We start from the raw sequence: 13,392 nt of genomic DNA, 5'->3' as shown, positions 1-13,392 counted from the left end.
AGTGGTTGGCCATTACTTCCATCTTAGGGTTGAGAAGGAATGACTGGCACAAGATCAGCCAGTTGCTGTGCCTAAGGCAGATCTAGAGTTTATGAACACAGCAATGTCTATGTCTAAAGAGATTTGCCTGGTTCTTTCCAGGAACATATTGATACATCTCCCTTGCCCCTTCTTTCTTACAGCTTTTCTTTCCTTCTTGTTCTCTTTCATGCTGCCCTTTATCAGTATATTTAAGACCATAGCATTAGGGCTGGCCAGTTGGTGCACTTTCTGCTTGGGGTTCCCCTTCATTTTTAGCATCTTAAATATTTCCTACTGCTGCAGTGGCTATAGGCTTCCCTTCCATTGCTCAGCAGCCAATCCTATACATACCCATCTGGAAATAGGAGGTTATCCCCAGGTTCCTAATTTTTTTTCCAGAAAACTCAACTGATTTTCTTCTTGCATGTTGAAAGTAGTGTCTTTTGAAGGAGGTAAACAGCTATGAGATATGCTGGCTAAATGAAGTCAATAAAATAAACTTTCTTCTCTCCTTTCATTGATTTATTGTAGGCAAAATACACGATAGTGTTTTGACGACAACTGCTCACTCAAATATTTTTTTATAAATACAGGGCAATTAAGAAATTGTTACAGCGACGGTGGTTTCTGTCAGACTGGTCTCCACAAGGAATGCGAGTATGGAAGCCTCCCATACAACTGTGGCATTAATGCCCTCTGCTGCAAGCGTGGACCGGTGAGATCCATTTTTTTCTTAGTTATGAGATGAGAAACATATGGGCATAGCATCTTTCTTCTGCAAAACTTTGCATAAGCATTAGTTTTTTGCAAGGTAGTAAGAGTTTTCTGTATTTGCTATTAGCTATTGATCAACTGGAGTTTTATAGTTCATATCTGAAAAGCCTAATTGATAAGCCCCATAGGGAATTTTTTAAAAAGGAATCTGACTTGTTTTTTTAAAACAAATATCCATTTTCTTATTTAATATGTGCTTACTTGAACCATCAACACTTTTTCAGAGGATCTAAATATGCTGGTAAATGAAATGAGGCAGATAGCAATAGTATAAAGGCTTTTCATTCATTAATCTTTCCCTATTTTGGAACACTAATTTTGGACAGACTTAGCATTATAGCACACATTGGAAGTGAGGATTATAGATATTCCACATTTATCAAGCCGGTTCTGCTATTACAGCACAGGAAATCAGCTGCACAAATCTATTGTCGTACTTATATATACGTACTTCATGTGAGCTGATCCCATAAAACCATCCCCCATTCCCTTAAGTTTTGCTTATTTATTCTTATAATTGCATTGTGTTAGCTATTAGGATGCTACAGCTTTAAGATATACACTTACTGATGACCCCCAAGAATCAGACTGTATCAATAGGTGGTATACCATATTAAAAAAGACATTAAAAATGAGTAATTTTCTCTATGTTTACCAAGTGGTAAGCTGAGTAGCTATGAATTTCCTCTGAGCAAGGCATTAGGGTCATATAGCTGTCTTCTTTACTCCCAATTTTGGGAATTACATCAGATTGAGAAATCAAGCATGAATAAATAAAAAATCTGCGAACACCTAGAAGCAAATAACGTTATAACCAGAAGCCAACACGGGTTTTTTAAAAGCAGATCCTACCAAAGAAATCTTATTTCATTCTGTAACAAAGTGACTAAATTAGTGAATCAGTGAAATACTGTGGACACAGTATACTTAATTTCAGTAAGACATTTGACAAAGTAGACCACAGCCTTTTCTTGGTATGCTAGAAAAATATAGGATAGAGAGCACTACCACCAGATGGATTTGTAACTCGGTGACAAACTATATTCAAAGTGTAGTCCTCAACAGGACTACATCCACATGTAGAAAAGTAAGCAATGGGGTCCCCCAAGGTTCATAAAATCTAAGGTTTCTCCTCTACTTTGTTTCTTCCTTGGAGAAAAAGTTTCTACATTTTTTTTCAGCTCACATTTCACCTTCATTCAGCTGAAAGTACAAAGATCCTGAAAGTGCTTCTGATCTGTGAAAACAAACTGAAGGTGAATTAGGTTTGGTGTAGAATATGCTAGGAATGACTTGTTAACTGAAGAATGATGGCATAGCTGTGGTCCACACTATAAATGCTATGAGATAATGTTCTAAATTCCTGACATCCATGGTGTTCTTATAAGGTATTTTTCTTGTAGGCTTCTCTGAGATAGTGGATAGCTGCGTTGGGTACTGGATGCTGAGCTAGTTGAATATTTTTTTTCTGATCAAGAGAGATTCATGCAGAAACTCCGTGTGACCTTCAGAAGAACCATGGATAGCTTGTCACATTTGAGCAACTGAACAATTGAAATGATAAGCAATTAACTGACTAGATTCATCATCCAATCTGAAATTGTGCTCCCCACCTCCCCCACCTGTCTATACTACAGCCATTGTCTTGGGCAAGACACATCAGCAATAAAATCTTCTGTTTCTTTTCTGCAGTGAAACCACCAACCCCTGGGATATTATTGCCATGTTCCCTGACAAGAACCTTGCTTCTCTAGGATGGAACATTCAACAACTGTGGTCTTAATGGAAAATGTAACAGCATGTATTGAAAAAACACTGTAATTAAACAATTTAATGAATTTGCATCAAATATTTGAATTTTGTATTGTGTTTTGAATGTGCCTGCTGCAAATAAACCCTATTAGTGAGTTTGGAATTCTGAGAGACCTTTTGGCCACTTTGGTATTCTAATGAAATAATGAGCAATTGCACCCATAAACTTTAATATGCTCATGGGTTCATGAAAATATCTTCATCTCATCTCCAACCTAGGCATGAAGAAGCTTAAACATTTCCTTAGCTAGCCTGATGGTTTCCCCATTGAGTAGGCAACAAGACCTAGTATTTCTGGGTGTATAATCTTGACCAGCTTCACAGATCACTCAGATGCTGTCATGGTCAGTTGATTGAGAGGAGTGGGATACACCCAGTTCCTACTGCCCAAATTAGGATGGATCCTTCCCTTTCTTCATCTCGTCTTTGGATGTGACCTTCAAGGGCTGAGGTGTAAAAAAAAGAAATAGGTTTTAGATCATGGGTGTTATCTTGATTTTCCCCCCACAACTCAGGAATGCCAATTGGATGGCAGCAGATTTTATACTGATAGGTTTATGTTGGCCAATGTTAGGTGGGTTGCACTTTAACCTGTTTGTAATTTAGGGCCTTAGGTTACACTCCAGTTGTGCCACCACAGGCTAAAATGTTCCTGTGAATGCGTACAGTATATACATTATCTGAAGTTTTAATGCAAAATCCATCCTGAGTTCAAGAAGTTGATTTCTTTAAGCTCTCCCAATCAGAAGCTCTGCAGCATTTTTGTACTTCATTTTAAACAAGCCTGGTATAAAATGGGGGAATCCCCAAAGATCATTTTCACTGTCTTCTCCTTTACCAATAAGAGGACTAGGTGGTGGCCACATGAGAAGAAGTTCAAAATTTATAAAGAAGCATAAGCCACATGTATACACACATTGTGTGATATAGGTGCCAGAATTTAATCACTGATAACCTACTGAACTCAGAGCCTTGAGAGGGGGCTTTCTCTGAAGCTAAGTGTCCTTCCCCCCATTTCCTCCACAACACATTAGGCAGTCTCCTTAAGGTATAATACACATCAAAGGAACTGTGTGAATTTCAACAAACACATTCTCTGCTGAATTTGCCTTTCTACAACCAAGGTCCTGTCCAGCTGGGACATGTGGAGTTTTTCTTAGTCATCTCAACATGGCTGCTTGGGCCTTTCTTTTGGGTTGAATTTCCCCCTTTGAAGCCCAGTGGATCCAGTTTGTTTCTCTTCTTGAGTCTTCTTGACTTTTCAAACCTTGTTCCTTTCCCAATTGCTTCACTAGGCAATTTCATGATGGTGAAACTGCAACCGTCTCTTTTCTCTGTGCGCCAAGTGTTGCCCTGCAATATTCTTGACACTTTTGCACCTCTGAGCTGCTCATCTGCCCTGTTAACAGCAGGAAGTACTACAACTGGCAATTGAGCAAAACTACAAACTTCACCCAGGACAAGAATTATCCAGCGAACACAATTGGGAGCCTAAAGTTTTTTTAAAAAAGGGAAGGGAGTAGTAGTTTTAAAATAGAGTGACAGGAAATACAAGTTTGCAATGTGTGCCACATCAGTGATCTACCCTACATTTCCACATTGTCATGACTTTGTAACTTGTTATAAATAGACAGATCTGCTGGGCTTTTTGTGGAGTCCTCCTAACTCTTCTTCAGTTCTGCTTCTTTGAACTAGCCGGAGAGATTTCAGAGGGAACTTCAATCATGAGGTTTTTTTTCCTAACCTTTGCATTGCTTCTTCTCCTCTGTGTTTCCTTAGGTAAGGAGGGGCTGGGTAAATCTGGGGGAAATAGAAGGAGAGAGTTGAAAAAAGAAAGCCAGACAGAAATTGATGTTTTCATCCTTCCCATTATTGAAGGAAATCCATGACTTGAATTACACACAGCTGGTTTCACAACATCCAGAGGTGAATTTGAAAAACAAATGGACAGCCCTGGAATTTAGATAAGTGCTTCTTTAATCAGACCAGCTGTCCTTCTTCATCAGTGTTTCTGCTAATGGACCTTCCCAGTTACTAGGGAACTGGACTTGTGCAACTCATTAGACTAGGGATCCTCAACCCCCGATCTGTGGACCAGCACTGGGCCCCGGCATTCCAGAAACTGGGCTGCACAAACAAGTGAAGCCCCTTCTGTGGGATGCAGGTAGTATGCATATTGTGTAGTGGGTTCTGGGGAGCAGGAAAGACGCTGAGACGATGAGTACAGCATGGCAGATCTTTATTCGGTGGAAGTGACTGTACTGGGGAATAGGGGTTACCTGCCCTCCTTTTATACTTGGCCAGGTGAGCAGCCGGCCAATCGGTTTGAACCCATTTCCCGTCGAAACTGGTTCTCATTGATCTACTTATTAATCTTATTTATTTAATTGCAGGATGTTAAGTGAATACAACCATCATTCTTTTCTAAAAGGGTTGCTAGGGGTGGTGGGAAGGGAATGTTCACAGAAAAAGTCAAAATGGTAAGAACAACGATGTGACCAAAAGCCTATCTCTTTTTCAAGGGAGTTGTCTATGCCACCAAGTTCCCCCAATCCTCCAAAAGTGTTTGTTTTCCTGGGCTTAGAGTGAAGTACTTTGCATAAGACAAACTACATGTTGCTTTAGGCAACTGATTTTGTTGCAGGTTCACAGCAGGGTCTGTGACTAAAGAGAGTTGCCTAATTCTTCCTAGGAACATATTGACATATCTTCCTTGTCCCTTCTTTCTTCCAATTTCTATTCCTTTACTGTTCACTCTCATGTTGCCGTTTCTTAGTATCCTTAAGTCCATAGCATTAGGTTGTGTGGTTGGTGCAGTTTCTGCTTGGGGTTCCCCTTCATTTTCATTATTTTTTTAAAAAATGCTACTTAGTTGTTAGATTTTCGTACTGGTGTAATTGCTATAAGCTTCCTTCCCATTGCTCATCAGCCAATCTTACACATTCCCATCAGCAAATATGAGATTATCTCCAAGTTTCTCAAGTGTTTTTAGAAACGTCAGGGTCATTTGTTACAAGAAGTGACTCTCCCAAACAATCAGGAAACAAAATTTTCTGCTCTACTACTGTTCACTCTTGCAGTATATCTTATCCCAGTGGTTCTATAAAGACCCAAGAGAGCTTTCATTGCTATCGCCACCTCTAGGTTGAGGAAAGGACTGGCTAACTATGAACTTCATAAACTACTCTGCATGATGTTTATCTCAATCTGCTTCATTTTCTAAATAAATATAGAAGAAGCAATGCAAGGAATGTCAAAACTGGAAAGTGAACCACAGCTTCTTTTCAGCAAACCCTTTTCCATTAAAAAATTCTTTGTTTTGTAACCCCAGACAGTCAGCTTGGGGTCTTCTGGCTCTTTAATCATCCTGAATTTTTATTGATAGAAAAACATTAATTTGGAAGTCAGCACTCTATGAAGCAAAATTTTATCCCTTAACTAGGATTTCTTGGGAGCTATGACATTCTCCCCCCCGCCCCAATATTACCTTTGGGTGATAATAGTATACTAAAATTCTTCTTCAACTAGTAAATCAATTTTGGATAACTAACTAAGCCACTGATATCTGCAGGAAGGAGCCAGATGGGCAGACATATGAAATGAATGTCCCTGTCTATGTACATTGCAATGTTGCACGTTCTCTCACAGGATAGAGCTTATGGTGAGAATTCTGATAAAAGCAGGAAGATCCTACTATTGCTCACTGGATTAAGCTCAGTGTAGGAACCACTTTTTTTAACCAAGCAAAACTCCTGTGAATTCATCCCCTCTGGTTATGCATGCATTTAATGCTCTCAGAATTTCCAATATGTCCTTCTATAGTTAGTGCTCATTTAGCAACCATTTTCAGTTCCAAAGATGATGGAAAAGAGCCTTTGTAATCAATCATCACATTCATGACCTTCTCAGATCTGCTTGCCCTAACAACCAAATTGCTAGTCCAAATTTTAGTTGCTAAATAAAGAACACATGTAGTTTATATCCCTTCGATCAAATTTTTGTGAAACTTTAGCATGGCAACCAGAGTAATGTAGTGATGGACTTAGACTGGGGAGAGACCAGTCCAAGTCTCTGTTTGGCCACCAGGCTCCCTGGTGACCTTTGGCCAAATGCCCTCTCTGAATTTGTCTTGTCCCATAAGAGATCCTATTCTGAGGATTAAATTAGGGATTCGTGTAAAGTTTGGAAACTGCTCAGAGGAAATGAGGATGTAAATAGAACAACTGTGAGAATAATGGTGGTAATTGCAACAAAAATAGTAAGTAATGTATTGTGGAAAGTCCAGGGAAATGAAATTCATTTCAAGATAAAAAGATAACTTTGGTGAGTGATTCACAAATACAAAAGAGCTGTCGGTGAAGAAAGGGTGCTTTGAGGAGCTAGCTGGTGTTAAGCTAGCCTTAAACATGTGGTTCTTTTGAAGGCCCCTCTTGAATCCTAAAATCTCTCCAAGCCACACTTTAAAACTATCAAAAGGGCCCAGGGCCTGCCATTTTTTGCTACTGAGTCATCGATTTGTAGATTTGAGATGACTTCAGAGACCACCTGACCCAACTCTCTGCAGTGCCTCGAAACCACTGAAATCAGGCAGGAGTTGTTTTGGGACATCTTCCGAAAGAAATATACTAAAAATGCTCAACTTTCAGCATTCCATCTGGCATGAAAGTGCTTTATCCTGGCACATGTTTGTGCTAAAAGTCAGACGTAAGAGGATGAAGATCAGACTATATTGCTATTCCTCAATATTCTTTGACAACCCATTCTTTTTGGGGGTTCATTAGTTTCCACATGCAATATTGGGGATAATGTAGTAGCATGCATGGAACAGACAAGAGGAGTATATGAAGAAAATAGCATCATGTTGATAGTGTGGCAAGTTCTGCCCTTTTTGTGCATTTATACAACATGCATAGAAAAGGGCTGGAGGTTTCTTCATATCAGCGTGATGCTGCTTTCATTATTGCAAGTGCCTCTGGGATCTTTCTACCGATCTGACATAGGATTAATTTAAGGAGTGCAACTGGATAATCTTGTCAAATATTTGAAATCTGCAAGAGCCATACAACTAGGAAATATGTTGGCTACATGTGGTCAGTCACATTATTTCGTCCCCATTTTTATCAATTTATATATGAAATATATAACTATTCTGTTTCAATGACAATTGTTCATTCAAATAATATTTTTTTTCATAAATGCAGGACAACCTGATGCCTGTAAACAGAATGGTGGCTTCTGCCAGGTTGGCCTCCAAAAAAAATGTGAGAATGGAAGTCTTCCATACAACTGTGGCATTAATGCCAAGTGCTGCAAGCATCCACTGGTGAGATCCGTTTCTTTCTTAGTTATGATATGGGAAATATGTGGGCATAGCACTTTTCTGTTGCAAAATTCTGCATATAAGCATCATTCTTTGCAAGGTAATAAGCATTTTCTCTATTTGCTATCAGCTATTGGTCATCTGGAGTTTTATAGCTTATATCTGGAAAGCCTAATTGAGAAGCCCCATTAGCAATTTAAGAAAAAGCAATCTGACTTCTTTATTATTAAGAAAAAGAAAAGAAGGCAAAAAGAAAGTGCAAGAAAAAAATAGAAAGAAAAAAATGCTAGTTATTGAAGTACAACGACTTCCAACCTTCTCTTAAACAATGATTAAACAACACCATTTTGAGCTTTTTCAACAGTTTTCTGAGCAGACATTTTACCTTCACTTAATTGAAAGTACCAAGTTCCTGAAAGTGCTTCTGATCTGGAGTTTGAGAAAATAAATTGGAGGTGAATGAGGTTTGGTAGAATAGACTGGGAATGCCTAGTCCAGGGCTCTTCAAACTTGGCCCTTTTATGACTTGTGGACTTCAACTCCCAGAATTCCTCAGCCAAGCATGCTGGCTGAGGAATTCTGGGAGTTGACGTCCACAAGTCATAAAAGGGCCAAGTTTGAAGACTCTTGGGCTAGGATAATGGCATGGCTGAACTCCACATTATAAATACTATGAGATAAAAGGTCCATCTCTTTAATTCCCAATTTCGTACAATTTCGTACAAGAAATTTTGCCTGTAGGTTTCTCTGAGACATGTAGGTAACTATTGTTGGGTACTGGATGATGAGCTTGTTGATTTTTTTTTATGATCAAGAGAGATTCAAGCAGAACCTCAATGTGACCAGGCATAGCTTGTTACATTTTAGCGATTGGACAATAGAAACAATAAGAAATGTACTGATTAGATTCACTATAAAATCTAAAATTATCTTTTCCCCCTTCCCACCTGTCTACACCTGTCCATTGTTTTGGGCTAGACAAAGTCTCATCAATAATAAAATCTTCTTTTTCTTTTCTGCAGTGAAACTACCAACAACAAGCACTTGTGAAAACCTGGGAGGTTACAGCCATGCTCCCTAACAAAAAAAACCTTTCTGGTGTGCAATATTCAGCCAATTGTGGCCCTAATGGAAGATGTTTCAAACTTTTATGTAACAGCAAGCTGTGAAATAACACTGTAACCAAACAATTTAATACATGTGGATTGAACACTTGAATTTGATATTGCATTTTGAAAGCACCGGTTGCAAAGGGTAATTTGAATCTGATTAACGTGTTCTTATGAAGTGACGAGCAATTAAATCCATAAACTTTCCTCTGTCTATGAGCTCATGAGATGGTTTTCATCTCACCTCCACTTACACCTGAGGTAACTTAAATGTGTCTTTAAGTAACCGGGTGTTTTCCCTATTAAACAGTCAAAGAGTCATTGTATTTTTGCCATGGGGATAAACTTGGCCACTTTTGCAGACCATTCAGATGATAGCACAGTCAGTTGATTGCTGGGAATGGGAACAGCCATGTATCTCTTCCCCCCTTCCCCATTTCTTGGACCCTACCTTCAAGGGCTATTCTGCTTCAGGTTGTGGGAGAGCCTGGAACTTTCAAGCTAGGTTCTTCCCCCATATCTGCCAGGTCTTAAACCCAACCTTCTGTTAGGAAAACCAGATCAGCCTGAAGAGCAGTGGACCTGCAGTAGTGGTCCCTGTGAGATGCAGGATGAAACAAGGGAGACATAGTTTGTGTTCTCTCTGTGTGTGTGTTTCAGTGGAGCAACTCTCCCCAAAAACAACATTTTTCATTCTGGCTGGTGTGGTGAGACAATTCTCTCCCCCTTTTACTGCCAATAAGAAGAATATCAAATTTGGACTGCACAAGAATAACTTTATAAAGAAACAGCAGTCATACATATACACAAATATATTACACATGATACAAGTAGAAGTTCCTCTGATACCAACTACTTGTTACAGATATGGAGCTTTGTTATTTGAGTCAAAGTTCCTTAGTTGTCTTGGCAAATTCCCATCTATTTGTATCCTATCTTTATTACTTTAATTATTTCAAACTCCACCTCAAACTTCTGGGTTGTAAGAATCTGCAAATTATAGAAATGTAGCATCTGACTTAATTTAAAGGGGCCTCTTCTTATACTATTATTCATGTATATGAGATGGTTCACAAAAAGTTTTGAGAAGCTACTATGAGGATATGTACAGTACATAAGCATTTGAAGGAGGGAGGGCAAGAGGAAGAAAGTGACAAAGTATTGGTTGCAATATTGTTGTACAAGAGTCAAGATTGCCTCCTGAATTTATGACAGAAGGAAACTGGCATATTGGGATCCTGTTGTTGTTAGCTGCAAAGTCGTGTCTGACCCATCGCGACCCTATGGACAACATTCCTCCAGGCCTTCCTGTCCTCTACCACCTTCTGGAGTCCATTTAAGCTCACGCCTACTGCTTCAGTGACTCCATCCGGCCACCTCATTCTCTGTTGTCCCCTTCTTTTCTTGCCCTCAATTTTTCCCAGCATTAGGCTCTTCTCCAGTGACTCCTTCCTTCTCATTAGGTGGCCAAAGTATTTGGGATCCTAGTAATGACTAAAATCTCATTTCCTGTGGCCTTGCCTATCTTATTACATCAATAATGATTTTCTGGATTTAAATTAAAAAGCTTTCCCCCAAAGAATAAATTAGAGCTGTACGTTTTAGAAATCCTGCAAAGGAAGGGTTTTTGTTTCTCATTTTATTCTAGTTTCTACATGCACACGCATATTTAAATACATACTGCCAAGTGATTGTACACTAGGAAAGATTTCTCTGGAAAAAGTGGATGGTGGTAGTGTTGACTGAATAGATTGTCTCCAGGAGGGTGAGAAACTGCAGAGTCACATTTAGACAAAGACTGAGTAGTCACTGATTTCAGGGAACACCAGTGATACCCCTCTTTCAGAATCTTTCTAAAACTGCAAATCTTTCACCTTGGTGAGATGTGGCACCATCTGTTGATGTGGCCTAGTGGCACCATATACGCCAAAGTCAGCACTGGGAGAGTTCAATAGGGATTGTGTGTGAATGGCCAAAAGACCTCTACTGGAGGGAATCACAGGGGCCAACTCACTATTCCCATGCATTAAGACATTCCCATAATTGAAACAAAATGGACATGATATAATTTCCAAATATTACCTGGGCTCATAGAAAGCCAGAAGTATTTCACTGAACCAACCAGCAAGTCTTGGAGCTTTCTTGAAACCCTCCTTCCAATAATTTTTGGGAAAAGAAAATATATAATAAAGTCAGGCAATTACTACTGGCATCCATCAGGTTGGCCATTTTAAGCAATTCCGGGCTGAGCTTGGTGGCCAATGATTAATGGTTCATTTTTTAAACACACATTAGATATAGTTATATGCAGTGGTGAGATTCAAATAATTTAACAACTGGTTCTCTGCCCTAATGACTGTTTTAAGTATATAAAAAAGGAAGTTTATTGTTTCATGAGTTTAATACTTAAATAAGAACAATAAAAGAGGCACACAATTAGATTATGTTATAAGAAAGAGTTTTAAAATATTAATAAAAAAATTAAATAATACCTGATGCATGTGTAAAAATCAAGCAGGGAGTGGTGGTGATGGAGCTCCCCCAGGTGCCCCAAACCCTCTTATCTTAAGACTGCTGGAGCCAGACCTCCCACACCCTGACATTTGTCATGCCACTGCCCGAGTTCTTCTGCGGTCGCTTTGTGGATGCACACCCACATGGTGCATCATGCTGCTGCACACAGCTACAGGCCTCGAGGCTTGTTAATAATAATAATAATAATAAACCTTTATTGTCAAAGTACAACATGTGTACATTGAGATTAGCTGAGCCTCCCCCTGTGCTCTCTCCCCCCAACACACAGTGACAACAAACCCTCCATCCCACCACACTATGTGAACCAACTACACCACACACCGGCCTCCCAAGTCAACTCTGCATAAGATTACATCCCATTCAAAAGCCTAACAGCCCACGGATAAAAGCTGTTCTTCAGCCTGTTGGTACGGCTGGCTATATTCCTATATCTCCTACCGGATGGTAGGAGAGTAAAGAGATACCGTCCAGGGTGTGAGTCATCCCTGAGAATCTTCCTCACTCTTCCAAGGCAACGAGCCCTGGCGATGTCATCCAGTGGTGTCAGGGAACAGCCCACAATGTCTTGTGCTGTGCTCACTACCCTCTGTAATACTTTCCTATCCGCGGCTGTCAGACCGGCATACCAAACCACAATACCATATGAGAGGACGCTCTCTATGGTAGACCGGTAAAAGAGGGTCATTAGCTGTTGTTCTACCCTGTTCTTCCGCAAGATCTGATTGTGCAGCTGCTGCTGCTCATGGCTGCAGGCCTCAAGGCTCATTGCACTGTCCTAACCGCCAAAATCCCAACACTGAGGAGACAGGCAGTACTGAGCTCCTCTGCCCAGAGAGGGGCTTCTGAAGGCTCTGCTTTCCCTCAGAGAGAAGTTTGCAGGTAAGAGTCCCTGGCGGGGGCACTTTAGAAGGCTACCACAGCCCTCACCATTATGCTCAGCATGCTGTCGCCTTGCCTGCAGTTTGCTTTGGGCATCTTTGGCATCTTTGGCAGAAGCCCCTCTCTGGGCACAGGAGGAACTGGTCATGCCAGCATGACTGTCGCAGTTCCTGAAAGAGAGGCTAAGAACTTGGGGTTGGTGGAGAAGAAATGAAGTTGTTTCCAAGAAAGTCATTTCCAAGAAAAGGGAAAGACTTACAAAACAGTGAGGCCTTTCAAACTTGTTCACTGAAGTCAACAAAAAATTAGGTAAAATCCCACATTGGATTAGAAGAGCAATTTTATACAGGTTATTTTGAGCTTTATTGATTATATTTTAAATATGAAACCCTTTTTCTAAGTGTTCTTGTAAGAATGAAGCAAAGCTGGAGAAAGGAAACATTGGATGCAGGCATATACGGAAGTTTCACTAGTTGCTGCTGTTTTTTCCCTTTAAGTTTGCACTTAAAAATATTTTGATTTTTTTCAAATGCATCTATGCTCTTTAGTCTGACTAACCGCCTGAACATGACTTAAGTACTTTACTAGCCCATGGCAAATACCAAGCCCATAGATTAAAAAATCATTATTGATGATACCCGACTGACAGTTGAAATAGTTTTAAATACTTAGGAAGCATCATTTTGAGTGATGGGTCTTTGGTCAAAGACATTTAACATCAGAATCAGCAAGATCAACCAAGCATTGGGATGGCTACATACAACAGTGCTCAATCAACACATCATCCATATCTTCATAAAACTACAGAACTGTGCTTATCACTTCCCTCCACTGTGGATGTGAGTCCTGGAATCTGTAAGGCATATAAAACAACTGAAAAAATTCACATGCACAGTCTTTGTTCCATCCTGGGCATTTGTTGGCAAGACAATGTCTCCAAAA

General features: G+C 39.8%; 1 long non-coding RNA gene across 2 annotated transcripts; it reads left to right on the top strand.

The window, feature by feature from the left end:
• Positions 1-662: 662 nt before the first annotated feature.
• Positions 663-9,343, top strand: LOC310631771. Of its 2 annotated transcripts, XR_014490691.1 has the most exons (4): positions 663-736; positions 2,488-2,586; positions 7,809-7,930; positions 8,950-9,343. It is a non-coding gene; the product is annotated as an uncharacterized lncRNA (long non-coding RNA). The 2 variants fall into 2 exon arrangements; XR_014490692.1 differs by lacking the exons at positions 663-736; positions 2,488-2,586 and adding an exon at positions 4,308-4,386.
• Positions 9,344-13,392: the final 4,049 nt, after the last annotated feature.

This window comes from Vipera ursinii, assembly GCF_947247035.1.
Source record: "Vipera ursinii genome assembly, chromosome: 1".
NCBI classification, from domain to species: domain Eukaryota; kingdom Metazoa; phylum Chordata; class Lepidosauria; order Squamata; family Viperidae; genus Vipera; species Vipera ursinii.
Note: the sequence above shows the minus strand (reverse complement) of the source record. Positions and strands in the feature narration are given on the sequence as shown.